The 27,450-nt window shown below is 36.1% G+C and overlaps 1 long non-coding RNA gene across 1 annotated transcript in view; it reads right to left on the bottom strand.

The window, feature by feature from the left end:
- LOC105546305 overlaps window positions 1-25,628 on the bottom strand; it is a 162,435-nt gene extending 136,807 nt beyond the window's left edge. Inside the window, exons 1-3 of the long non-coding RNA XR_001007074.1 lie at window positions 25,587-25,628; window positions 16,972-17,093; window positions 15,861-15,962 (exon numbers count right to left, since the gene is read on the bottom strand). This is a non-coding gene — a long non-coding RNA (uncharacterized LOC105546305). The remainder of the gene's footprint in view (window positions 1-15,860; window positions 15,963-16,971; window positions 17,094-25,586) is intronic.
- Window positions 25,629-27,450: the final 1,822 nt, after the last annotated feature.

Below are 27,450 nucleotides of genomic sequence, written 5' to 3'. Positions count from 1 at the left end.
AATGTACAATAATCACACAAATGTACAACAACAAACAATGTTGCATGAAAGTGTTGAGCATGTCTACCATATTTGTAATTGTTTTTGAACTAAGCAGTTGTAGGAAATGCTTCTTATAATTTTTCTTCACAAACATTTATTCCTTGATTTAATGCACTGCCACTACAACCACTGTCACTCACTGATTCACAAAAAAAAGAGTAAATAATTATCTTTGTATTAATCTTTCTTAAATATGCATATAATTCACATTTATTTCAATGTTTAGTATTAGAAGTGTTGTGAGGCCGGGCACGGTGGCTCAAGCCTGTAATCCCAGCACTTTGGGAGGCCGAGACGGGTGGATCACGAGGTCAGGAGATCGAGACCATCCTGCCTAACACGGTGAAACCCCGTCTCTACTAAAAAAATACAAAAAAGTAGCCGGGCGAGGTGGCGGCCGCCTGTAGTCCCAGCTACTCGGGAGGCTGAGGCAGGAGAATGGCGTAAACCCGGGAGGCAGAGCTTGCAGTGAGCTGAGATCCGGCCACTGCACTCCAGCCTGGGCGACAGAGCGGACTCCGTCTCAAAAAAAAAAAAAAAAAAAAAAAAGAAGTGTTGTGGGTCTTTAGAAGTTTAGTGATGTTTTTATAATCAGAAGTATAACATAGGAACTATCCCTTGTTTATATCAATTAGCCATTGTAAAAATTGGTTTCGTTATACATCACTTCACTTAAAGCCAGTTTTCAAGAACTTATAGACAATGTTAAGGGAGGATTACTGTATATCCAAAGGAAAGGAAATCAGTATATCAAAAAGACATCTGGGCCAGGTGTAGTGATTCATGCCTGTAATCCCAACACTTTGGGAGGCCAAGGCAGGCAGATCACTTCAGGTCAGGAATTCGAGATCAACCAGGCCAATGTGGCAAAACCCCATCTCTACAAAAAATACAAAAATGAGGCAGAAGTGGTGGTGTGAGCCTGTAATCCCAGCTACTCAGGAGGCTGAGGTAGGAGAATCGCTTGAACCTGAGAGGTGGAGGTTGCAGTGAGCTGAAATTGCGCCACTGCACTCCAGCCTGGGCAAAAGAGCAAGACTCCATCTCAAAAACAAAACAAAAAAACAGATATCTTCACTCCTATGTTTATTTCAGCACTACTTACAATAGCCGAGATAGGGAATCAACCTAAGTATTCAACAACAGATGAATGGATAAAGATAACATGGTATATATACACAATGGAATACTATTCATCCATTTAAAAAAAAATGAAATCCTGTCATTTGTGACAACATGGATGAACCTGGAGGACAACACGTTAAGTGAAATAAGCCAGATACAGAAAGCAAATACCACACGATCTCACTCATACGGAGGATCTTCAAAAAAATTATAGAGGCAGAGAGAACAGTGGTTACCAGCAACTGGAGAGGGATCTGGGGAAGGAGTGAATGGAGGATGGGAAGAGATTGGTCAATGGGTTCAAAGTTACAATTAGACAAGAGGAGTAAGTTCTTGTGTTCTATTACACAGTAAGGGGACTACGGTTAACATTAAAGTATTCTCTATTACAAACAACTAGAAGAGAGCTTTTGACAGTTCTCACCACAAAGAAATGATTATGAGATGATGGATACACTAAGTAACCTGATTGGATCATTATACAACAAGTATATCATATTGTACCCCATAAATACATATAATATGTCAATTAAATTTTAACTAAATAAGAGACAGAAAGGAATAAAAAATAAAGCAGTGTCAGTGTCTTAAGATACTAAGACAACCTATGTGAATTAGCCCAAGATAAGCCCACCACGTACAATCAAAAAAGCAAATCACTTGGCTCTTAGAATATGCCTCATGACCATAAGTACAACTCAGGAATATTGATTAACTTAATACATTTCTATGTGATCAGTTTACTCTGAATGTTTTAAAATCATCACCAGCATCATTTCAAAAATTTTATACTACAGTTGTCATTGGTTTTATAAATATGCAAAAATGATGTTTGGGCATCTGGGGATAAATGTGTCATGAAAAAGAAAATGGAGAATCATTAATGTTGAATACTCTCTTTGAATGGAAGGAATATGTCTGATGAGTATCTGTCACCTGTTTAAAAACAAAAAAAGTAAGATCTTTCAGAGTAGTCCTGAGATCTAGTCTCCATAAAGATATTTCTGGTTTCTATTTCCTTTTCTTTCTTTGTATTTCAAGGGCTGTAGCTCGCTCTGCTTGCAAAGTCCATCATTCTTTGCAGCTCTAGTATTTTACCAAATAGGCTCAAGGGGCTGTTCTCATGGAATCTTATCTGCTTGCCAGCATCCATTTACTTTTCTGACATTCCAGCACTAACAATTGCTTTGAAGCCTTCAGTGTTTCCTCTATAATGCAAATAGATAGAGGTAGTTTTAACATGATTTTTGACACTTAACTCAAAAGTGACCTGTTACGGTTTCAGTGGAGTTCTGCTAAAAATCTAAAACAGGAACATATCCTAGAAATGTGCATGCCAAGATAAAGAAGAATTTTTCCTTTCAAAAATAATTTAAACACACACAAAAACACACACACACAAGTGTACACTTTGCCACTGGAAAATACAATAAAATTTTGGTACAACTGAAATTGAGAGACTCCGAGGGATAAAAAGCATGGGAACACCAATACAAAAAAATAGTCACTCTGTTCTACTGTGCAAGTATATGCGTGCTTATGATGACACACATATTACTGGTTTAATAGAAGAAAATGACTTTTTACTTTAACAGTTTAAAAATTAACGCTTCAAAACACTTTCCAACATTAGCCTCACTTTTGCTTTTCTCCTGCCTCAGGTTTCCCTAACCACCTCTAAGTGTCACCAATGTACCCACCTTCCACCTGCAGATTCTGTCCTACCCTTGTATCTGAGTTAATTTTGACTGAGGTAAGAAATACCTAAACTGCTTTAAAGCACACTTCATGTACCTCTTACCATTTGGTCATTCACCACATTGAGGTAGGAGAGATAAATTGGAAGGAGGCAAGAATGGTAAATACAGTCAACTGGTTTCCATGGTGTCTCCCAAGTCTCACTCTTCCCATGTGATAAGCAGGCCCACCATAAAGTTTCTGAGGCTTCCTTTGCCTCTCGTGTATTCCAGTCAGAATAAATGAGTTCACATTACACTTTTTCCTCCTAGGAACAGTATGTTAAGCCATGGTCTTTCAGTCTCCCTTAACGGAAATCATAACCCTAATCCTGATAGCTATGGCCTTAAACCTAGCGGCTATGCCTTCTCCCTAAATGTATCAGTGGACTTCTTCCTACATGACTGCTCTCTTAAATTGGAATTACCAACTCAGTTTCTTACTGTTTGGTTGGTATACCTATGGGGCCTTTGCAACTTTACCCCGGATCCCCTGAACAGTTTTTACTCAAAGTATAACTGGACATAATCAAAAATTTGAACATCAGCACCACTGTCCCTCAAACCTTCCACTACCCCTTTATTAGGACAGCAACCTTTCCACATGTCCTGTTCGAGAAATGAAACCTAGTGTCAGTCCTGGCCTCTCCATCCTGTATGAGCTACCCAACCAGAATGACTCAATAACGAGCAGGGCAAGAATCAAATAAGGAAGCAAGACACTCACATTGGTGCGAATTTAAGGGGGTGTCAAAAAAAAAAAACTCGGCAAACACATTAAACAATATTTTAATGCAATGTTTTAAACAATCAAAATTAACATAAAAATCTATGATGAACAAAATATCAAAATTTTAAATAGTTTTACTTATTTTTCTTTTTGCCTCAGGTTCCAATATGGCAAAGTACTTTTAGTGATTCTGTCTTTATTTAAAGTTTTGACATTTTATTCATTGTGTATTTTGTGTGAGGCAAATGCCTTGCTCATCTCACCTTAGTCCTGACCCTGCCAACAAGTACCAGGGTAAAACATAGTACATGAAAAATGTGACCTTGATAGTAATACTCATGAAGAACAAAAACTGGCTTAGAAAATTTTCTCTAGTTGGAATGTAAAATTTGAAATAAATTACTTAGTATGAAATAAAATCTGTGAAAGTATGACAATTTATTAAGACCTAAAAATTTCAAAATTATAAACTATCTTCTTGAACTTCTATTTTCAGTAATGGAAGGTTAGGTTATTTGAACCTTGGCATTATTGATATTTGGGGCTATGTAATTTGTTTGTTGTTGGGGGTAGCCCGTGCATTATAGTACAATCAACAGCATTGCTGGTCTCTTCCCAACAGGTGACAGTAGGTCCCCCAACCCCAGTTCTAACAACTAAAACATCCCCAAACAGTATCAAATGTTCCCTAGCGGAAAAAAATCACCCCCAGTTGAAAACGACTAGTTGAGGCCATCCCTCCTGCTGAAAACTGAAAATGCAGAATTTTTTTAAATGCAATCTCTCAAAGCACTAAGCTGACAAGATAATGGGGAACTGTCATGCCAAATTCTGGGTGAAGTTAAAAAAAAACCCAGTGTTTACCTTTCTGGTAAGAAGAATATCAAACACCTAAGCCAATTTGCCTTGAGGACATTTGCCAGTTGGTAAATTTAAGCTTCAATTCTAAAATATCAAAGGCAAGGCATTTAGAAATCAAGGCTCAAGATCCCACGTAAGGTGGCACATAGAATAGAAAACTCTCTCTGCATTAAGTCTGACCTCAAAGGGCTATACCTAGAATGAAACCTGCCATCCTCATTTCCCACCCACCCCAAGGACTTCAATGAAGGTTGTCTGGACACTAAGAGGAGCAGAGGAGGAAAGAAAAGAGAAATGGCAAAGGAGGGAAAAGTCTGTCTAAAAATCTTTGGCCACAGCCTGTCCCTCATTAGGATTCACTGACCAGGTTACGATCCCAAGATCCTTGGCAAAAGCAAATGCAAATTCTTCCTAAAAGGTATGTTCATTCTAAGCCTCCAGGACTCTCCAAATAATTTTGCAAGAGCAGTAACAAAGATAACCACGCATACAAGGAAGCAAAGCAACATGGGCAAAAATATGCATAATGACAGGACAACTGAAACAGACCTATTAAGACTTCAGATATTAGAATTATCAGATACAAATTATAAAACTACGCTTGCTATATTTAAAAAATTAAATGGCATAATTGAAAACATCTGCAGGGATAGGAAACTACAAAAAAATGGAAAAGTAATTTGAAAAAGAGTCAAATGAAATTTCTAGAAATGAAAACACAATGATTGAAATTTAAAACTCAATGTATTGCATTTGCAGCAGATCAGACCCAGAAAATGATAGAACTAGTGAACTGGAAGGCAGATCAGAAAAAAAAAAAAAAAAAAAAAATGACTCAGAGAGTAGCCTAGGAACCAGCATGCATAAAATGGTGAGAAAATCTAATATATGTTTACTCTTGAGTTCCAGAAGGAGAGAAGAAGGAATATTTGAAAAAGCAAACTCATATTTTATCAATGGTAACTTACAAACTTTTTAAACATCTCTGAAATCAAGACACATGTCAAAACTGAAGGTTTTTTATTATTACTGTTGGCCAGACAGCAATCATAATGTATTGTGCTATTCATGTTATCCTCACTTCAGCTGACTTATGTGCATTATTGGTAGTAAATAAGTTGAGTTTAATTGTTGTTTAAAATGTCTTCAAATACTATGATTCGGCATTGAGAAGTTATTGTGAGGTGTATTGCACTTCCAAAAAGTTTGTTAAAAGTGTATATACAAAGGCCCACAGTCTGACATTAGTGAAGAAAATATTTGTAACTGAAGTAATGGCTACAGTTCAATGGTCATTAGATTCCTGCAAAGCAAGAAAAGAGAAATGGGAAAGGAGGGACTAAGTACTTAACAGGACCTAAGAAATAAAAATATTAGAGACTCTAGCTCAAAAAATAAAACATTTTTATACAAAGTTAATTTAAAACTAAAGATAAGTGGGAACTCAGTAATTAAATGAACAAATATAGGACATGATTATACGAGGAACTATAGATCAGGAAATTAATAAAAGTGAAAACTAATTTTCACTATGAGCTCACAGGTAGCCAAGGCAAAAAGGCAAATGGTACATTACGGTCATTTGTCAAAAGTTGCATATTCATTAGAAGACAGAAACTTTCATTAGCCCTAAATTATTATAAAAACTAGCATGGATTCTAATATGCTGTAGAATATATAATTATATGGGTTGGCACATTATATAATTTAATCTTGGGGAAGAAACAGACACCTCAAAATAGTTGACTTTACACTGCCTGCTATTATTTTCAAGTCCCCAGGCAGCACACTCTGAAGAATTTCCAAATAATCCTAATAAATTATATGAAAACCTAATCTTAAAGTCTCAATCTTAAATATAAAATTAGAATAACTGTTAGTAATTTGTAATAGCCATGCAAAAAAATAAGTTACTCAGCGGGGCACGGTGGCTCACGCCTGTAATCCCAGCACTTTGGGAGGCCGAGGTGGGCAGATCATGAAGTCAAAAGATCAAGACCGTCCTGGGCAACATGGTGCAACCCCATCTCTACTAAAAATACAAAAATTAGCTGGGTGTGGTGGTGCACCTGTAATCCCAGCTACTCGGGAGGCTGAGGTAGGAGAATCACTTGAACCCAGGAGGTGGATGTTGCTGTGAGCTGAGGTCGCACCACTGCACTTCAGCCTGGCGACACAGCAAGATTGTGTCTAAAAAAAAAAAAGAGTTATTCTGTAAGTATATCTAATCTAATAACATCAATGATATCAGAAATTATAAGAATGACTACAAAGAGTTTACACCTACTGGGGGGCTTTTGATAAGAAAAAGTACGCAGAGATGGATTGGATATTAAAGACTTAGTATGAGCAGTGTGAGGACAGTTTAGCAGGGCCAGGGGTAGGGAGGAACACTTAAATCCCTATAGAGTTAAGATGGGTTACACAGTTTAATAACAAACATCCCATAATCTCCATGGCTTAGTATAACAAAAACTTATTTCTCACTTATGCTACATGCACAAAATTCATCAATGAGGGTTTCTACTTCATATTCACTTAAGAACCAAGGCTGACAGAGGTTCTGCTATTTTGTGGATACACCATAAAGTACTGGTGACCTACCCCTAGTCCCCCACAACCCCATCACCAGCTACAAAGTGGCTAGAAAATTAGAGGAGTACTTGTTATTTGACAAGCATTAAGTATCTCTGTAACTATTCCCAACTATTAGTGTTTCTATACCACAAAATGACTTAATGTTTTGGAACAGTCACAAAATAGAAACATCCACTATCTCTAAGGCCAAATTCATTTTACTCTATGCTAAACTTCTATTAAGGAATAAAAGGCAGTAGACGGGCATTAATCCACACTTTTGCCTCTTACGCAAATTGCTCTTTTTCTCTTCCTTCTCTCACACTTTTACTCCTGCACATTTCTTTAAATGTTAGTCATTTTTTGGCCCAAGCCTGAATATACTGTAATACTTTCCTAGCACCTACTTAACCTACTCTTCTTTTGTTGTTAATTTCATTAATTTTACCTTAACCTCAGTTTTTAAACATTTCATTCTACCCACATAATTCACATAATAATTTTCATTCTACTTGGGAGACAAAGTCAGTCAAATAAACTCACTTGTAGTTACCAAAAGAGATCATAGGAAATTTCATCCACAGAAGTCTAGGAATCTCTTTACACAGACAAGAGGCTGTCCCAAGGGATCCAGGAGCCTTGCTAAGAAGTTTTGTATAGAGACAATCTGAGTGGGATAGGAAAAATTCATGGTCTTCAGATTCGGACAGATTGAGTTTGAATTCCTGCTCTTTCACTTAGTGGTTGTATAACTGTGGGCAAGTTAATTAACCTCTCGAAATTTTCCAAAACTGTTCTCAAAAATCTCTAGATACCAATATCAAAGAAATATAAATTATTTAAAGAGGAGGTTGACTATCTTATACATTGCAATTATCATAAGATTTATGTAATAAAAATTTACATGAAGCAAGCCACAGGGAAACGGTTTTTTCATTGGATTAACAACCACATTTTGCCTCTTTCCTAGGCCTCAACTCTAAGCAGTAAACTACAAAATAATAAGGTCCATAAGTGGTTTTGCATGTCATTCTTTTTCAGTACTGGCATATACAGAGCATTCAATAAATATTTGTTAATGAACAAACGGATGCCAGCTATTATCTCTGGAATTGATCGCTTTCATTTCAAGGAAGTTGCCTAATATGTTCTTTGATGATAGTTTCATAGTTTGACATTAGGCATTTCTGTGACTTGTGACATAAATAATGGTGGATGGGAGAGAATGACCAACTGTGATGGTTAGTTTTATGGCTCAATTTGGCTATGTTATAGTACCCACTTATTTAATCAAACACTAGCCTAGATGTTACTGTGAAGTGTTCTGTAGATGTTGTTAACGTCTACAATCAGCTAACTTTAAGTAAAAGAGATTAACTTTTAATAATGTGGGTGGGTCTTATCCCATGAGTTGAAGGCCTTACGAGCAAAAACTGAGGGTCCTGGATGAGAAGAAATTCTGCCTTAAGACTGCAGCATCACCTGCTGTGTGAGTTTCCAGCCTGCCAGCCTGCCCTACAGATTTCAGACTTGCCAGTCCCTACAACTGTGTGAGCCAATTTCTTAAAATAAATCATATATGTGTGTGTGTGAGTATGTGTATGTATATGCATATGCATATGTATATGCATATATATGTATTTTATTGGTTCTGTTTCTCTGGAGAATACTGACTGATACACCAACAAAAGTGTATATTATTTGAGGCTTTAAAGTACTAGGTAGACATCAAAAGTAGAATGTACTAAATGCTATTACATGTTGCTGTAGACCATTAATTTTAACTAAAACAATGCCTTCTTTATGTTCTTCTTTGATATCAATCCAAAATTACTGATTCCAGCCAGCATCCACCACCATTAACATCCATGTCCCTTGAATCTCTTCGCAAAATAATGTATACATTTCTCAGAATCAAAACCATATCATTGAATCCAATTAAAAGGGGATCTGAAACAATTATTTTACATATTATCTATAATATCAACAGCAAGGAGGCCTAGAATCATACAAAATACACTTATGCCATTTTAGCATTTATGTAATAAAAAGATATCATAATTCTGTACTCCATACCTATTACTCTGTAGTTCCAACTTTTAGCATATGCCTAAACAAGAGAAATAAAGAACTAACCAAATCCAGGCCAAGGAAGGATTTAACCAGAAATATTCAAAAGGGCCATAAATATTAATATACAGACACTATTTAAAACCTGCTTGTATCATCAGAATAGAAAATGTCAGTGTTAACATGCAAAACTAAAATAGGCATACCAATGTAATGCTGATATGACCAATACAATAAAAATTTATGTAATATGAGACACTTGGACCATGTTACAAAAATGCAAATGTTACTGTCTTGCACATGTCAATCGGAAAAAGGGAGAGAGAATCAGTGTCAAGGATTAAAGTAAAAATTGTGGAATGTTAAGGCTGGCAGATTTTATTTATACTGGACATCCTGACCCCTTTACACACTTACTTAGAAAAGCAAAAACCAGAAATTCCTTCTTAAATATTTTCCTTCAGTTTTCCTGAAGGAAATCTCCAGATATTTCACTTCCTCTCTCAATGACTTTCCTATTACTAAATAGCTCAATGGGAGCAATTAAGCATCAAGTTGTACATCACAAATGGAGACAACCTAGCAATCTGTTTAATCAACATAAACAAACAATCAAACTAATTCAATCAATTTATGTGGCCAAAAAAATATTTTCTGTCTCCCCCTTTCCCCAGCTGTTCTTTCATTCCCACATCTTATGGTCTGGTCACAGCAACAAAAGCCCATTTTACCATATATGGTTTACCTCAGTATGTCTAAAGAAGTACAATAATGCCTCTAGATTCCAAATGTCCAGCTATGTCAAAACGCAGAATGTATCAAGTTAGACTGGAGAATGGCATTATTTTACGGCTCCAGTTCAGTTTATGGTCTTCTCACAAAACCTACTAAAGTAAAAAAAGACTTAAAGTTTTTTCTATAATTAATAAACTAGGTCAGGCATGGTGGCTCATGCCTGTAATTCCAGCCCTTTGCGAGGCCAAGGTGGGTGGATCACTTGAGATCAGGAGTTCAAGAGCAGCTTGGCCAACTCCGTGAGACTCTGTCTCTACTAAAACTACAAAAAAGAAAAAAAAAGAAAAAAACTTACCTGGGCATGGTGGCACATGCCTGTAATTTCAGCTACTCAGGAGGCTGAGGTAGGAGAATCACTTGAACCCGGGAGGCAAAGGTTGCAGTGAATCAAGACCGTGCCACTGCACTCCAGTCTGGGTGACAGAGTGAGACTCTGTCTAAAGAAAAATAAATAAATTAATTAATTCATTAATTAAATAAACTGATTCTTTATCTTTCCATTTCTAATTCCTTAATTTCAATTATACCAGGGTGGTCTATATTGTTAAAAACATATTTGGAGCATTAACATTTTAGTCATAATTTGTAAATGAATGTAATAACTGATTATTTATATAATTCATTGCCTAATCAGGAATAAGATTTTAATCCCATAAAAGATGTTTAGTAGCAATTTTAACTACTAAGCACAAAATTAATAGTGTTAGGGGATCGAAAATTAAATTTCAAGGTAGCCAAAGCATAAATTCAAGAACTTTAGATCATTTTAAAGAGAACAAAATACTAAGAAAAAAAATTGCCATGTATATACGACTATGTGTAATAACACATTGCTACCCTATATGTTCACATAAATTCAGTAGAATATTACTCAGAAGGGTAATATTACTCAGAAAGGTAATAAGGATTTTTTTATAAAACCATATCCTTATAAAGACAATGAAATAGCAAGAAAACAATTTTTAGTTCTAATAGAATAAATCTTATTCATAAAAACAAAGAAAGTAAGGGGAAAGGCACTGAAACTCTGAGGTATTAATTACTCCGCTTTTACATAGGGATAGGTACAGCAGTACAATTCTATGGTCCTTATATACACAAAGCTTCCGTTAACTTTTGATAAGTCTGCCTTCGTGAGAAACACAGAATTACTTTCTCATATATAATTTTTTTTATTAGTAAGAGGATCTCATAATGACACTTACACAGGCCCTACATTCCCATGCATGAGAATTCTCAGTGAAGTGACTTCACTTTTACTAAGGGAATGACTGAATTTTGTGCAGGATTCTCAATTCTTAATATATCAATAACATTAAAGAGTGCCCATTTTCACATGTACACCATAGAATACTACGCAGCCACAAAAAAGGATGAGTTCATGTCCTTTGCAGGGACATGGATGAAGCTGGAAACCATCATTCTCAGCAAACTAACACAGAAATAGAAAACCAAACACTGCATGTTCTCACTCATAAGTGGGAGATGAACAATGAGAACACATGGACACAGGGAGGGGAACATCACACACCAGGGCCCTATTGAGCAGTGGGGGGCTAGGGAGGGATAGCATTAGGAGAAATGCCTAATGTAGATGACTGGTTAACAGGTGCAGCAAACCACCATGGCACGTGTATACGTATGTAACAAACCTGCATGTTCTGCACATGTATCCCAGAACTTAAAGTACAATAAAAAAAAAAAGAGTGCCCATTTTATTTTCAATTGTTTAGATAAATGGGATTAAAGAAAATACAGTTATGCTAAAGGAATTTTCTACCACTCAGTTGCCAGTAGAGTTATGCATGAAGAATTCATATTAAGTCAAAAGAGAACAGAATGTATTTGAAAGCAGAGTTGACTCCCTTGATTCGATTTAACGAATGGAAATACTCAAGATTCAGGTCACTATGGACCCTTTTCCCTACTCAAAAAGAGACCCTCCCTATTAATAGCCATTAGAATGCTCCACATTTTTAAGTTTGCAACATCATGGCCTCATTGCAAATTGGATATTTAGGGAAAACTACATTTCCTTCCAAAGAAAATGTTTTTTAAATGCACAATTTCTCTATCATGCATTTTTTAAATAAGAAGAACAGAAAATCTAACTGTTTTGCAACTAGGCTCAGGCAACTGCCCAGGCAGCTTATAGAACTGATATCAACAGTTTTATGCCTGTCAGAAAATCATTCGAAAGACTTTTTTAATCTGAAAAATAACATCATCACTGTATATTCCACCCTGAAATCCGAAGGCAGGAATTACACTGTGTTGTTAAAATGTTAGCAAGTGCATTTCATTTTTTTAAAAGGCAATTTAGTTTTCCTGAAATAAAGAGCTGATTATATCTCTTATTACTGTTACAAGAATTTGATATATCGCAAAGTGAAAGAGTTACAGCATGTGTCAACTATCAACCAGGAAAAATGAACCTGATACATAATTCACTTTGAGAATGTCTAGTTAGTCAATCAAGTGATTTGTAATCATGAAGGCTGCCAGAAATTGAATGAAGAATGGGACACAGTAAAATTCTTAGTTTTTTGTTTTTTTTTTTTTTTTTTTTTTTTAGTATTCTTATTTAATTATGTGGCTTTTATTGCCATTTTTGATCACTGTTTCTCAGCAGCACAAATTAAATCACACATACTTACTTAGAAGTTTTTGACTACTAAATAGACTAAGGATATACAAGTTGAATGACCAGAGTATAGAATGTCTTCCTACAAAATTAAAGGTTTTAGTGTTTGCAGTTTGAACAAGGAAAATTTCATTCCTTCCAATCTCCTCCACCCTCTTCCCACTTCATTTGAATTACTTAGTATATATGCCACTCATTCTAACATGGTGTATTTCTATATATTCTAAAACAAGTGAAATCATTTAACAGAACCCAGTTAATATTAGAAACCTTAAGCTTCCTTTTAATATCCTCATTGTAATTCCTCAGTTAAAACTATAATATGACAGTCAAAGAACATTTAACTTCTAATTAATACAATCTCAGTAAATAGGCAAAATATAAAATCAACTTATAGCCTGATATATTACCAAAGGGGTAATGTGATAAATGAGTGTTTTTTGAAGTGTAAACTATTGAACCATGTAAGAATGTGCCATTCTGACAATACTGGCCATTATAAGCTTTTTCATCAGCACTGCATGACACGGAATTACACAGCTTTAAAGTAAATGAAACTTTAAATATGGTAACAAATGTGCTCCTCCTTTGATTTACTCTTCATAATTTTCAAGCAGAAGGGTCCTTCTCCAGCTTTAGACTGATCATAACACAAGATCTCCATAGAGAAAGTAACGGAGTTCTTAAACTCCATTATACTCATTATTGAAATTTAGTATTAATTTTTTTAATTCAGCTGTATAAATTTTGTGGGTAAATTTCCAATAATAAATGTTTGGTTTTTCAAAATAACAAAATTTCAGGCACACATTATACATTTACTCTAAGAAACTAGTATAATTATGGTGAGACCTTGGGAAAGATACTGTTTTCCACACTGAATATTCCCACGCTGAAAAGTGTAGCAGCACTCCACTTGGGAATTCACATTATCATCATTATCACACCAACTACTAGAATCACCTTTTCTTTCCTGTTTAACTTACTTATTCATTCATTCCACAAATGCTCATTAAGTAACTACTATTGCCAGGTATTATGCTAGAAATTGGGGACATGAAAAAGAATTTAAAACATAGTCTTTGTACTTGCCCTTAAGAAATCTACAGTCTAGTAGGAAGAAGACATAAGTAAATAAGAACAATGAAATGTAGGCTCTAGAAGAGATCTATATCTCGGAAATTTCAGTGACAGAGGTTAGTAGTCAAGAAGGATTTCAAAGTGTTCACCAAGTTCAATCTTGAATGAAAGTTGGTACCTATCAGAGAGCAAAGAGGAAAGCCTATAATGGTAAGAAGGAGAATATGAACGAAGACAAAAGCGCAAAATAGCTTATCATGGTAGGATGAATACAAGCTAGTCAGTTTAACTGGGGTTTAACATGTAAGAAGTACATACGATGTTGGGTAGTAACGGAAAAGGCTGCCAGAAGCCTCTTTCAAAAACAATTCATATTGATGGTTAGGCTAGTCCAATCATGTGAGGTCATGTACTTGTAGGATAAGGATCCTCTTCCCTCATATCTAAAAGTAGTTTTGACTTCAGTGAGCATCAGTCCTACAAATTTTTGACCTTGGGATTTGTTTATACTGTAAAGAAGAAAAGTTGAAAGATAGTAACAATTACAAAAAAAAAAAAAAAAAAAAAACAGGCAGGACACTAGCAAAGCAAGACTGTAAAGAAAATTTACTGTGACAACCTGACAATGGTGATAACTCAAGTGAAAGCAACTAGAATAAAGAGGGTCAAAGCAACATAAGTGACTGCAGCACGTTACTTATATATACTCACACATACATACACATACTTCATGATTATATAAGATTTGGTCAAATTATAAATGTAATTAGTACAGTAAAATGAAGTTATGATTACTAAATACTATTAAATGATATTAACCCTAAACTGCAGATAGCTATGTAGATATACTACTGACTCTTCTAATGATATTAAATATATAGAAGTCAAGCCCATCCTGGCTAACACAGTGAAACCCCGTTTCTACTAAAAACACAAAAAATTAGCCAGGTGTGGTGGTGGGCGCCTGTAGTCCCAGCTACTCAGGAGGCTGAGGCAAGAGAATGGTGTGAACCTAGGAGGCTGAGACTGTAGTGAGCCAAGATCACGCCACTGCACCCCAGCCTGGGCAACAGAGCGAGACTCTGTCTCAAAAAAAAAAAAAAAAAAAAAAAGTCAAGCACTGTATCTCTGGAATAGCAAACTTGCAACAAGCATTAACAACGGCCACCCGTAGACCAACTAAATAACCTATTTGAAAATGGAAGAGAGGCCGGGTGCAGTGGCTCACACCTGCAATCCCAGCACTTTGGGAGGCCAAGGCAGGCGGATCATGAGGTCAGGAGATCAAGACCATCCTGGCTAACACGGTGAAACCCCGTCTCTACTACAAGTACAAAAAATTAGCCAGGCATGGTGGTGGGTGCCTGTAGTCCCAGCTACTCAGGAGGCTGAGGCAGGAGAATGGTGTGAACCCAGGAGGCGGAGCTTGCAGTGAGCCAGATCGTGCCACTGCACTCCAGCCTTGGTGACAGAGTGAGACTCGGTCTCAAAAAAAAAAAAAAAAAGAAACAGAAAAAAAGAAAATGGAAGAGAATCTTTGCTGAAATTTCCTGGTATCAGTAACATACACCTTTTTTTTTTTTTTTTTTTTAAGACACAGTCTTGCTCTGTCACCCAGGCTGGAGTGCAGTGGTGCGATCTCACCTCACTGCAGCTTCCGCCTCCCAGGTTCAAGCGATTCTCGTGCCTCAGCCTCCCAAGTGAAGTGTTTTTAGTACAGACAGGATTTCAACATGTTGGCCAGGCTGGTTTCAAACTCCTGGCCTCAAGTGATCTTCCCGCCTCGGCCTCCCAAAGTGCTGGGATTACAGGCATAAGCTACCGCACCTGGCCTAGTAATACAGTTTTAAAATAAGTATACAACATATGTGATCAATAGGACTCTTTTCTAGTATATGTACTCAAATAAGAGTCATGAATTATAAGTTAGCTGGCATGTGTTATAAGGAGTGAGAATGGAGATGACAGATAGAAGTTAATCAAACAAATTTTAAGTATATTCATAGATAACAAATTATAACTTGCATTATTTTCCACTGTTGTGTTGATTTCTTTGTTGTCTTTTTGGCTCAAGTAATGAAGCATCATGGTTCAAGATCCCAATAACGTCTCATAAAACAAAGTTTAAGACAAATTGTTGTTTGATAACACTGCAAAGATAAAACATGATCTTTCACGTATGAAGATGACACTGACTCACCATCAATAGAGATGAGCTGCAAGTTGTTGTTCCATAGTGGAGATGGGCTTGCTGATCTAGCCAATTCTCTTGCCAAAGCTCCCAGTGAATGGCAGCTTACATCTGTAAGATGATTGTTACCAGTGGTCACAGAAAATAACAAAATAAAATGATCTATACAGAAATAAAACCTATGTTTTTGGTCCCAAACTACCATATTCTGATAAACTTTTAAAAAGTCACAGAAATGTATAAATACTGTATGATTCTTTCATTAAAAATTATACATGTAGTTACTCTGATCAATTCATGGTATTGTATATATTACTTACATAAATACACAAATGATGAAAGCCTGATCCCCTACCTAAGAAGGTTCTCAGCTATCTTAACTAAAACAAAGATTGTTTCTGACTTGCAAAATCAGAAGTGTATAATGATGATGCTCAAAACATGAAAGCATGCCAACTTACATCCCTCATCACCAGTAGCAATAACTGAGGAAATTACAGAATATTTTTGTTAATTTTAGAAATATTCTCTATAGCATTAAATGTAATACGACTACAGCCAAAATTACTTTGACATTTCTTAGAATTCTGAAAAATACTTCCATTTTTTATGAAGAAAAAATACTTTAGTTACTAGCTACAGTGTTCATTCTTGTTAATACAGAGGTTTTACAATAAAATAGTTCTACTGACTCCTGATATGGAATTTTATCAGTTTCTAGTTGAATCTCCTTCATAAAATTGAGAAGCTGATAAAATATTACTGGAAGACATTGTTTGTAAGTAAAATTAATGTTACATGCTTCTTTATTATTTGAAAGAATAAGAAATTAGATTAACAACTTAAAAATTAATAAGAAGCCATTAAAACTGGATACAAGTCAAACAAAATCACAATGCTAAGTGCCTATGATGAGCAAGGCAGTATTTAGAGGTTCTGTGAACAATTATAAAAATAACAAGGCATAGAACATAACCTCAAAGAAATAACAATTTAGATATTATTGAAACATTCTTCTTTCAGTTCTCCATAGGTTGTTTACAAAAACAACAGCTAGATTCTAACCCAGATCCTCTGTTAGGACAGGAAGGATGATGCAGAAAAGTACAGCATCACCTACCACGGCATGGTAGCTACCATAAGGATGCGGCTCTGGAGCTCCTCTCACATACGGAAATAAGGAAATTTTAATAGAGATATTGAGAACATCTGCTGCAACCTGTGATGCAAGCCCACTGCCACCTGCAAACAAATAAAATTCATTAATTTTAAGATACCATATAAACATTTCCAGTCACAATTCTGTTTTAATGGGTCATGAAGCAAGTATATTCTCAACAACTTTCCATTATCATACCCCACCGATTCACCAAAATTGGATGTCTTCCACTAGATTGCAAACTCCTAAAGTTCCTCTTCATTTTGGTTTCCAATTTCTACAATGCCTAGCAGCACAAATAACTCAGTCTAGTAAGAAATTAAGATTAAAACCGGCTACTAAAATACTCTGTAACCAGTTCTATAATAAGTTTTATAGAAAGTACTACAGACACTAAAATGAAGGAAAAACTGGCTTTAAAGAATGAGTAGCTGCTGAACAGAGAGACAAGCAGAGAGAAAGCATTCTTAGTGGGAGAAAGAGGTAAAAAGTTAGGGAGGTACAAAAGGGCACACAATATTCTGAGAATTTCAAGTATTTTTTTGGGAAAGCAGCAAATAAGAAGACAAAGGCATGAGAAAGATAACGGAGATGACTTATATGCTAAAAAGCTGAACCTGTATCCTGACTAAAGAAGTGAAGACAGGAAAGTGAAGTGATCAGGAAAAAGATCTTGACAGCCATATGAAAGATGGGAGGAAGAACATGACTGAAGGCAATGGACTAAATCACACAAGACAAAGCTAGCTTGACCTAATGGTATATGGAGTTATGGTGACCCAACTCACCACCAATGACCATTAGGTCTGTTACCCACTAAGTCGCAAATCCAGGTACATATTTAGACAATACTATAGACACTGAGTTATTTTAGAAAACTGTTTATGTAATATAATCTCAATGAAAAAAAATGGCAGGAATTCGACACAGGAATATCAACGTGAAAATATTAATAATGAGTAGTAGGATTAGAGGTCATGTTTTTCTTGTCATATATTCCAAATGTTCTACATAATAAAATTAAAAATAAATTCTACAACAATTTCTTGAAGCTGTGATAGCTAAAACTTGCATTAACCCTAAAGAGCCTCACCCAGGATCACTTGACAATATAATTGGGCCCAAAGCCTTCTTCACCACCACAGCTCACTATGCCTAAAATATTTATTCCTACATCAGGACTTTACCCCATGTTCTTTCTGCTTCTGTAGCAGCCTCTGGCCCCGAATGCCCATCTAAATCTCAACTTCATCATACCACCAGTTATAATGATCTCATACATGCATTATCTGCTCCATACATTTTCACATCCAATCATATGTAATTTATTGAAAACCATCTTTAGTAGTTCTCCTGTTTGTTCTTACTACAGCTTTTATATAAGAACAGACTAGTGCAAGTCAGTCCTATTCCAAAGCAAATATTCATACATGACTCATTTATGGACATATGCACATATAATTATTCCAATGTTTTGATAAACAAACTTATGTATATAACCACTACTAAAGAGTTTTCAAATCTATCTTCAGAAAAGTTGCCTACTGTTATGAGTTGAATTGTTTCCCCCCAAAATATGTTGTAGCCTTAACCTCCAACTCCTGTGAATGTGACGTTATTTGGAGATAGGATCTTTGCAAATAATCAAGACAAGACAAAATCATTAGGGTGGGCCCTAATCCAATGTGACTGGTATCCTTATAAAGAGGTACATTTGGACACAAAGACAGACATGCACACAGGAAGAACTCCATGTGAAGGCAGAGATCAAGGTGATAGATCTATAAGCCAAGGAATGTCAAAGATTGCCAGCAAACCACCAGCAGCTAGGAAAGAAGCATGGAACAGATTCTCCCTCATACCCCTTAGAAACAACCAACACCTTGATCTCAGACTTCTATCCTCCAGAATTGAGAGACAACAGATTTCTGTTGAGTCAGCCACCCAGTTTATGGTATTTTGTTATAGCCTCCATAGCAAAATAACACAACTACTAAGGGAAACCATGATTTCTTTCGCTGAAAGTCACTAAAAACAAAAACATTTGTAAGATTACAAATCAAAAAAATATCTTGCTATTCATTTCTCACTCTGGTAGCAAATGTGCTATTTAATAGCTAAGCCAATCTAGTGCCAAAATCTTCTAAGAATAAACATGATTCATCCTTCATCCTATATAGTATCATTTACACAGACAGCATCACATAATCAAACATTAGAGAATGTAATCATTCTATAGATATTAGGATAAGAGAGTAAAATAAAGTTATATAAATTTTTCTTGGTAATGGGTAGAGTTGCTTTGTGAATTTTCATGCTGTGAAAATGTGATCTGACCCATAATACAACCAAAACATAGTATAATGAGTTACTTGATGAGCAATAATCTTGGTACAGACTAGGAATGGGCTCCGAAGTAACACATACTTCAATTCAAATCCTTGCTCTGTTACTCACTAGTTACAGGCATATCTTGAAGATACTGCAAGTTTAATTCCAGATCACAGCAATAAGGCAAATATTGCACAAAGCAAGTCACACAAATTTTGTTTCCCAGTGCACATAAAAGTTATGTCTACACTATAATGCAGTCTATCAAATATGTAATTACATTATGTCTAAAAAACTATGTACACACCTTAATTTAAAAACATTGCTTAAAAAAATGTGAACGATCATCTGAGCCTTCAGTGAGATGTAATCTTTTTGCTGGTGGAGGGTCTTGCCTTGAAGTTGATGACTGCTGACTGATCAAGGTGGTGATTGCTGAAGTTCGGGTAGCTGTGGCAATTTCTTAAAACAAGACAACAATAAAGTTTGCCCTACTGATTGACTCTTCCTTTAATGAAAGATTTCTCTGTGGCATGCAATGCTGTTTGATAGCATTTTACCCACAGTACAGCTTCTTTCAAAACTGGAGTCAATCCCTTCAAACCCTGCTGTTGCTTTATCAACTAAGTTTATATAATGTTCCAAATCTGTTACTACTTCAACAGTGTTCACAGCATCTTTACCAGGAGTACATTCCATCTCAAGAAACCAGTTTTTTGTTTTTTTTTTTTTTTTTTTTTTTTTGCTCATCCATAAGAAACAACTCATCCGTTCAAGTTTAATCATGTAATTACAGCAATTTGGTCACATCTTCAGGCCCCACGTCTAATTATAGTTCTCGCTATTTCTACCACATCTGCAGTTACTTCCTCCTCCAAAGTCCTGAACCCCTCAAAGTCATCCATGAGTGTTGGAATCAACTTCTTCCAATATCTTGTCCATGTTGATATTCTGAGATCCTCCCATGGATCACAAATGTTCTTAATGGCAGCTAGAAGGATGAATCTTTTCTAGAAGACTTCCAATTGATTTTGCCCAGATGCATCAGAGGAATCACTACGTATGGCAGCTATAGCCTTATAAAATGTATTTCTTTTTTTTTTTTTTTTTCTGAGATGGAGTCTTGCTCCTGTCTCTTATACACATCTAGATGTGTATAAGAGACAGGAAGGGGAGGGATCTCGGCTCACTGCAACTTCCACCCCCCGGGTTCAAGCAATTCTCCTGCCTCAGCCTCCCTAGTAACTGGGATTACAGGCATGTGCCACCATGCCCAGCTAATGTTTTGTATTTTTAGTACAGACAGGGTTTCACCATGTGGGCCAGGCTGGTCTCGAACTCCTGACCTCAGGTGATCCAACTGCCTTGGTCTCCCAAGGTGCTGGGATTACAGGCATGAGCCACCACTCCTAGACTCAAAATGTATTTCTTAATTAATAAAACTTGAAAGTTGAAATTACTCCTTGATCTATGGGCTATAGAATACATGTTGTATTAGCAGACATGAAAACAATATGAATCTCCTTGTATATCTCCATCAGAGCTCTAGGGTGGCCAGGTGCATTGTCAAGGAGCTGTAATAGTTTGAAAGGAATCTTTTTTTTCTAAGCAGCAAGTCTAAAACAGTGGGTTTAAAATATTCAATAAACCATGTGATAAACACATGTGCTGTCGTCCTGACTTTGTTGCTCTGTTTAAAAAGCAAAGGCATGGAAGATTCAGCATAATTCTTAAAGGCCCTAGGATTTTTGGAATGGCAAATGAGCATTGGCTTCAACTTAAAGTCACCAGCTGGTTTAGCCTCTAACAAGAGTCAGTCTATCCTTTGAGGCTTTGAAATCAGGCATTGGACTTCTCTGCTCTAGCTACGAAAGTCTTAGATACCATCGTCTTCCAATAGAAGGCCATTTCATCTACACTGAACATATGTTGTTTGGTGTAGCCACTTTTGTCAATCATCTTAGCTAGATCTTCTGGGTAACTTGCTATAGCTTCTACAGCAACACTTGCTGCTTCACCTTATACTTTTATGTTCTGGAGACTGCTTCTTTCCTTAGGCCTCATGAACCAACTTCTGCTAGCTTCAGTCATTTTCTCTGTAACTTCCTCAGCCTTCACAGAATTGAAGAGAGTTAGGGCTTTGTTCTAGATTAGGCTTTCACCTAATACTGTGGCTGATTTGATCTTCTATCCAGACCACTCACACTTTCTCTACAATAAGACTGTTTTACTTTTTTATTGTTTGTGTTTTCCTTGGAATAACACTTTTAATTTCCTTCAAAAACTTCTTTTGCTTCCACAACTTGGAGGTTTGACACAAGAGGCCTAGCTTTTCGCCTATCTTCACTTTTGACATGCCTTCCTCACTAAGCTAAATCATTTCTAAAAGCTTTTGACTTAAAGCAAAGGAGGTATGACTTTTCCTTTCACTTGAACACTTGAAGCCCATTTTAGCGTTATTAATTGGCACACTTTCAATCTTCCTGTGTCTCAGGGAATAGGGTGGCCCAAGGAGAGAAAGAGGAATAGCTGATCAGTGGAGCAATCAGAATACACACATTTATCAATTAGCTTTGCTGTCTTCAATGGGCTCAATTTGTGGCATCTCAAAATAATTACATTAGTAACATCAAAGATCACAGATCACTCTAACATATACTCTAACAATGAAAAAGTTTGAAATAGTGTGAGATTTGCAAATTATGACACAGAGACACTAAGTGACACATACTGTTGAGAAAATGGCACCAAAACATATACTCTATACAGGGTTACCACAAACCTTCAATTTGTAAAAAACATAGTATCTGTGAAGCACAATAAAATGTAACACAATAAAACAAAATATGCCTGTATTATGACTTGAGCAAATTATTTAACCATGTTTGAGCCCCAAACTCTTCATCAATAAAATGGTAGTTTTACATTTTATAAAAACTGAAGAAATTAGATGATATATGAAATGTGCTTAACATATAATATTATTAATAATAATAATAGGGCTTTACTATTTTTATTAAAAGGAATGTTTATAAATTAAGGATTTTTTTACACTTCTCTTGGGTAGGAAAAATAATTAAGCAAGCTCATGTAAGAATAAACATCTTGATCACGTATACTGTACACTAAATATTGCCTTTGGCTAGTTCCTGACTATAAAATGTAGGACTTTCCGAATTTTAAAACTATTTGTCAAAACTCAAAACACATTCAAAACCTAATCTTGGAACTAAAATACAAACAGGATCTCAGTGACTTTTGACTTTGCCGTTGACATCAGTTGGTATGCAGTTTTCAAAGATCCACAACACCACTCCTTTATTCCCTCAAATCTGTAAGCTTTAGCCAGTCCAGAAAACTTACCTTTACAATTTAGAGTCATATCAATTTATCATACCAAATAGGATGGTATAATCTACTGAACCTTCTACCAGGAATTAGCGATGTGTTTGCTTATCTCTTCTAAATACAAATCTTGTAAAATATACATCTCAAAAATCAGCTAATTGAAGAAAATACACATTTTGAATTCACATACTTATTTTGAGAAATATTTAAATAATGCAAAACCTAACAAATCACCAAATTCAAAAGGACCTTGTTATACCATGCAAACAATCTCCACAAGATACAAATTATATTCCCATATGAATTTCAATATCTGTAAACTGAAATTTGCTCCTATATCTACATATAAAGAAGTAGAACAAATTGCACAATTAAGTCCAGAAAGACTCCAATTATTATGGAAAGAATAGTGGTATTTTTGTCAACCTCTTTGTCTAAAAGAGCTATCTGATGGCCAGGCGTGGTGGCTCACGCCTGTAATCCCAGCACTTTGGGACGACGAGGCAGGCGGATCACCTGAGATAGGGAGTTCGAGACCAGCCTGACTAACATAGAGAAACCTCGTCTCTACTAAAAATACAAAATTAGCCGGGCATGCTGGCTCATGCTTGTAATTCCAGCTATTAGGGAGGCTGAGGCAGGAGAACGGCTCGAACCTGGGAGGCGGAGGTTGCGGTGAGTTGAGATCGCGCCATTGCACTCCAGCCTGGGCAACAAGAACAAAACTCCATCTCAAAAAAAAAAGAGAGAGCTATCTGCACTGGTCAAACTTGTTGGAAAATATATCAACAAACCACTTCTCCTAGTTAGAGAGATAATTATTCTTAGCATCTTTTTAAAAACTTTGAGGAGCTATAAAAACATGTTCAATACTATAATAAGTTCAACAATATTAGCATCAGCATCAAAGCTAATGTACGGTCAAGACCAAACATAGGTTTGTTTTTGTTTTTTAATATTTATGAAAACAGGCCAGGTGCAGTGGCTCACGCCTGTAATCCCAGCACTTTGGGATGCCAAAGCGGGAGGTTCACTAGAGCCCAGGAGTTCCAAGACCAGTTCACGCAATAAAGTCAGACCCCGTCTCTACAAAAAATTTAAAAATTAACTGGGCATGATGGCACATGCCTGTGGTCCCAGCTCCATATGAGACTGAGGCGGAAGGATCACTTGAGCCCAAGTGGTCAAGGCTGCAGTGAGCTGTGTTCACACCACTGCACTCCAGCCTAGGCAACAGAGACCCTGTCTCAAAACAAAAAACAAAAAAAAATTTATAAATATATATGTGCATAGATACACATATATACAAATTTATAAATATATTTATACACATATATATTTATGAAAACATGTTTTGCCTTTATTCTTAGTGTAGTTCCTAACTTTAAAACAGACTTTGTTAGTTGAGTTTTCGAAATATGAATGTGCTTTTTGCTCAATTAAACAACATAAAGGTCACTTTTCAGAAAACAATGTTATTTGCAAGAAGATAACTAAATTGACACATTTAATTTAAACAAAATATTTTGAAGTATTAAGAAAAACTCTAAGACTTTTTTTTTAAGTACTGATTTAAAGTTAGCAAATATGGCTGGGTGTTATAGCTCACACCTGTAATCCTAGCACTTTGGGAGGCCAAGGTGGGAGAATCACTTCTGACCAGGAGTATAAGGCAACATAATGAAACCCGTCTCTACAAAAAAAAAAAAAAAAATGAAAATAAAATAAAATAATAAGATAAAGTTAGCAAATGCTATATTCTATTTATTCAAGATACATACTAAATAATACTATAATTTGGGCTGTCCCCAAATTACAATTCCTATCTCCCAAGCTTCCCAGGCTAGAGCGCAGTGGAGCAAACTCAGCTCACTGCAGCCTTGACCTCACCAGCTCAAGTGATCCTCCCACCTCAGCCTCCCAAGGAGATGAGTTCACAGGCAGTGCCACCACGCTGGGCTAATTATTGTGTGGTTTTTTTGTTTTGTTTTGTTTTGTTTTGTTTTTTGTAGAGACAGGGTTTCAACATGTTGTCCAGGCTGGTCTCAAACTCCTGAGCTCAAGCATCCGTCCACCTCAGCCTCCCAAAGTGCTGGGATTACAGGCATGAGCCACCACACCTGGCCTCAATTCCAAGCATTTTTTCAAAAAGTGAACAGCAAGGAAAAATTAAATATATTTTATTTTTATCTTAAAGTCCCAATATAGTAATATTAATAAAAATCACATGAATACATTATACTAAGAAAATATAATCTGTTAAATTATTGGCAAAAAACCGTATCAATTATTATGGATAGTAATTGGGGCAGGGAGTATGCCTTTATCTACTCCACATGCCTTAAGCATGATAAAAACTCAATAAATATGTGTTGAATATCTATACTTCGAGAACAATAAGCACAATGGTCACATAATTCTCTTGAGAATCAAATATGGAAAAATCCTAAAGAACTGGGAATTCAAAACAGGATATGAACAAATTTTTACATTATGCAAATCTAACATTGGTAAGGGAAAATTCTACCCCTTGTATCCACAAATTGTAAGTCACAGCTACAAATTTATGTATTGACTGTGTCAATGAAAAATATATAGCCAATGCTGGTTTTGAAATAATCTCAACTTGGTCTAAAGTGAAGTCATTAAGAACTGAGTAGAAACGGTGCATATATTTAAGCTCCTATAATCCTGGGATTATATATGGCCAAGAAAGAAAATTTACCACATTCTGTATTATTTCTGTGAACACCACACCACATCTCTATGGAGAGCTATAATAAATAAGAAAGTGAGGTAACATATATGAACTGCACGATGACTGTATATTCTTGTGTTTCACTAGGGTCTCTGGTTTTAGCATTGCTGGTTTAGTGGTTAAGTCTCAATATTCTTACCACCATCATCCTGGTTCATATTGTGGTCACGGAGAAAACAGGCTTATCATGGGCTAGTTTCATTTATCCACACCTTTTCTCTTGACTTTCATCTACCTGTTGGAGAAACACAGGGAAATTTAATCAGTGTAGAAAATTCCTTATATTACAGATATTTGCCAGAAATTTCTATTAGACAAAGAGTTGCCTTTTGAAATATTTTCACACACACCCCAAATAAGCTTTCCCAGACAGAAATGAAAAAAAAATACATTTAGTAAGTGTGAGCAAATAAAGCAATGCTTAAATAAAAGGTGTACTGAATACTGGTATCTCAATTACATTACATCTTTCTTCCCCAACTTAATATACTAGGGAAATTTTCCTATTAGAAGCTGTTGAACATGTAAGATAATTTGACCTAAAATACAGACAAATAAATGTGTCACCTGGTTTGCTTTTTAAAACACAACTACCAGGCCGGGTGCGGTGGCTCACGCCTATAATCCCAGCACTCAGGGAGGCCGATGTGGGCGGATCACGAAGTCAGGAGTTTTGAGACTAGCCTGGCTAACACAGTGAAACCCTGTCTCTACTAAAAAATACAAAAAATTAGCCAGCTGTACTGGCCAGGCGTAGTGGCAGGCGCCTGTAGTCCCAGCTACTCAGGAGGCTGAGGCAGGAGAAAGGCATGAACTCGGGAAGTGGAGCTTGCAGTGAGCGGAGATCACCCCACTGTACTCCAGCCTGGGCGACAGCGAGACTCTATCTCAAAAAAAAAAAAAACCTACCTTGAGAATATTTATAGCACAAACAAAGCTACTATTAGCAGCCTCATCCACCCTAAAGAGAATGGTTACTATTATAAGTTCCCAAGTACGCATTTGTAGAAGGAAGCAGTAGTTTATTAAACCAACTTTTTGATCTTGAAGCAACAGATTTGGGAAAAGATGGTTTTACAATAAAATATATAACTCCAACCTCCAGTTACATTGCTATTTTTTCATAGGACAGACATGGCACTGTGTGAATATTATGACTCAAGCTTAGTCATCTCAACTACGAGTGAATTAAATTTGTTAGAGTAAAAACCTGAAAGGGAAAGTACATGCATGAAATTCTAAGTTGCTATTTTTAGAATGGGGTTTTTCTCCAAAGAGATTTTAAAAATGTATTTCCACATTATTTGTGCTATTTTCACTTTAGTACTCTGGTATACTGGCTACTAAATAGAAACAAGAAACAAACCCATTTTCCAGTAGAAGGTCATTTATCATTTGAACATAGTATAAACTACATAAAAAAGGAAAAGTAATTTATTAAAGACCTGCTTGCTAAAACATAGAATTTTAGAGACATATACATGTAAAAAGACACTTGTGTTTATGCCCCTCTTATTTTCCTGGTATTATCAAAAAATTAACTGTAGAGTAAGAAGCCTAGTGAAAACCTCATTATATCTAAACTACTTTATTATATTTATTACATTGTATCTAAATGACTTTCCAGGAAAGTCCAGAAAACACAGAAGAGATTCACAGGCACTGCAGGACACACAGTATGCTAACCCTATAAGTAGCTTCCAGGCTGATAGGGCTTCAGTGGTTTTTCCCTACAGAAAAGATAGTCTGAGGAAAAAAAATCTCTGTTTCTCTATTCTCTCTCCCCACTCCTTAAGAATAATCAGAAAAAAAATGACAGGCAATGCAGAGTGAGGAAAAGACTACCTGAATGCAAGTCAGGAAAACTGAGTTTTATTCCCCACCTGTGACTTATTATACAGTCTTAGGTAAGTTACTTAGCCTTTCTTGGCCTCTGTCTTTTGTTTCATTTTGTTTCATATGGAACACAAGCAGCACTGAAAAAAACATTTTAATTACACCGA

This window comes from Mandrillus leucophaeus, unplaced genomic scaffold (assembly GCF_000951045.1).
Source record: "Mandrillus leucophaeus isolate KB7577 unplaced genomic scaffold, Mleu.le_1.0 Scaffold353, whole genome shotgun sequence".
Lineage (NCBI taxonomy): Eukaryota > Metazoa > Chordata > Mammalia > Primates > Cercopithecidae > Mandrillus > Mandrillus leucophaeus.
Note: the sequence above shows the minus strand (reverse complement) of the source record. Positions and strands in the feature narration are given on the sequence as shown.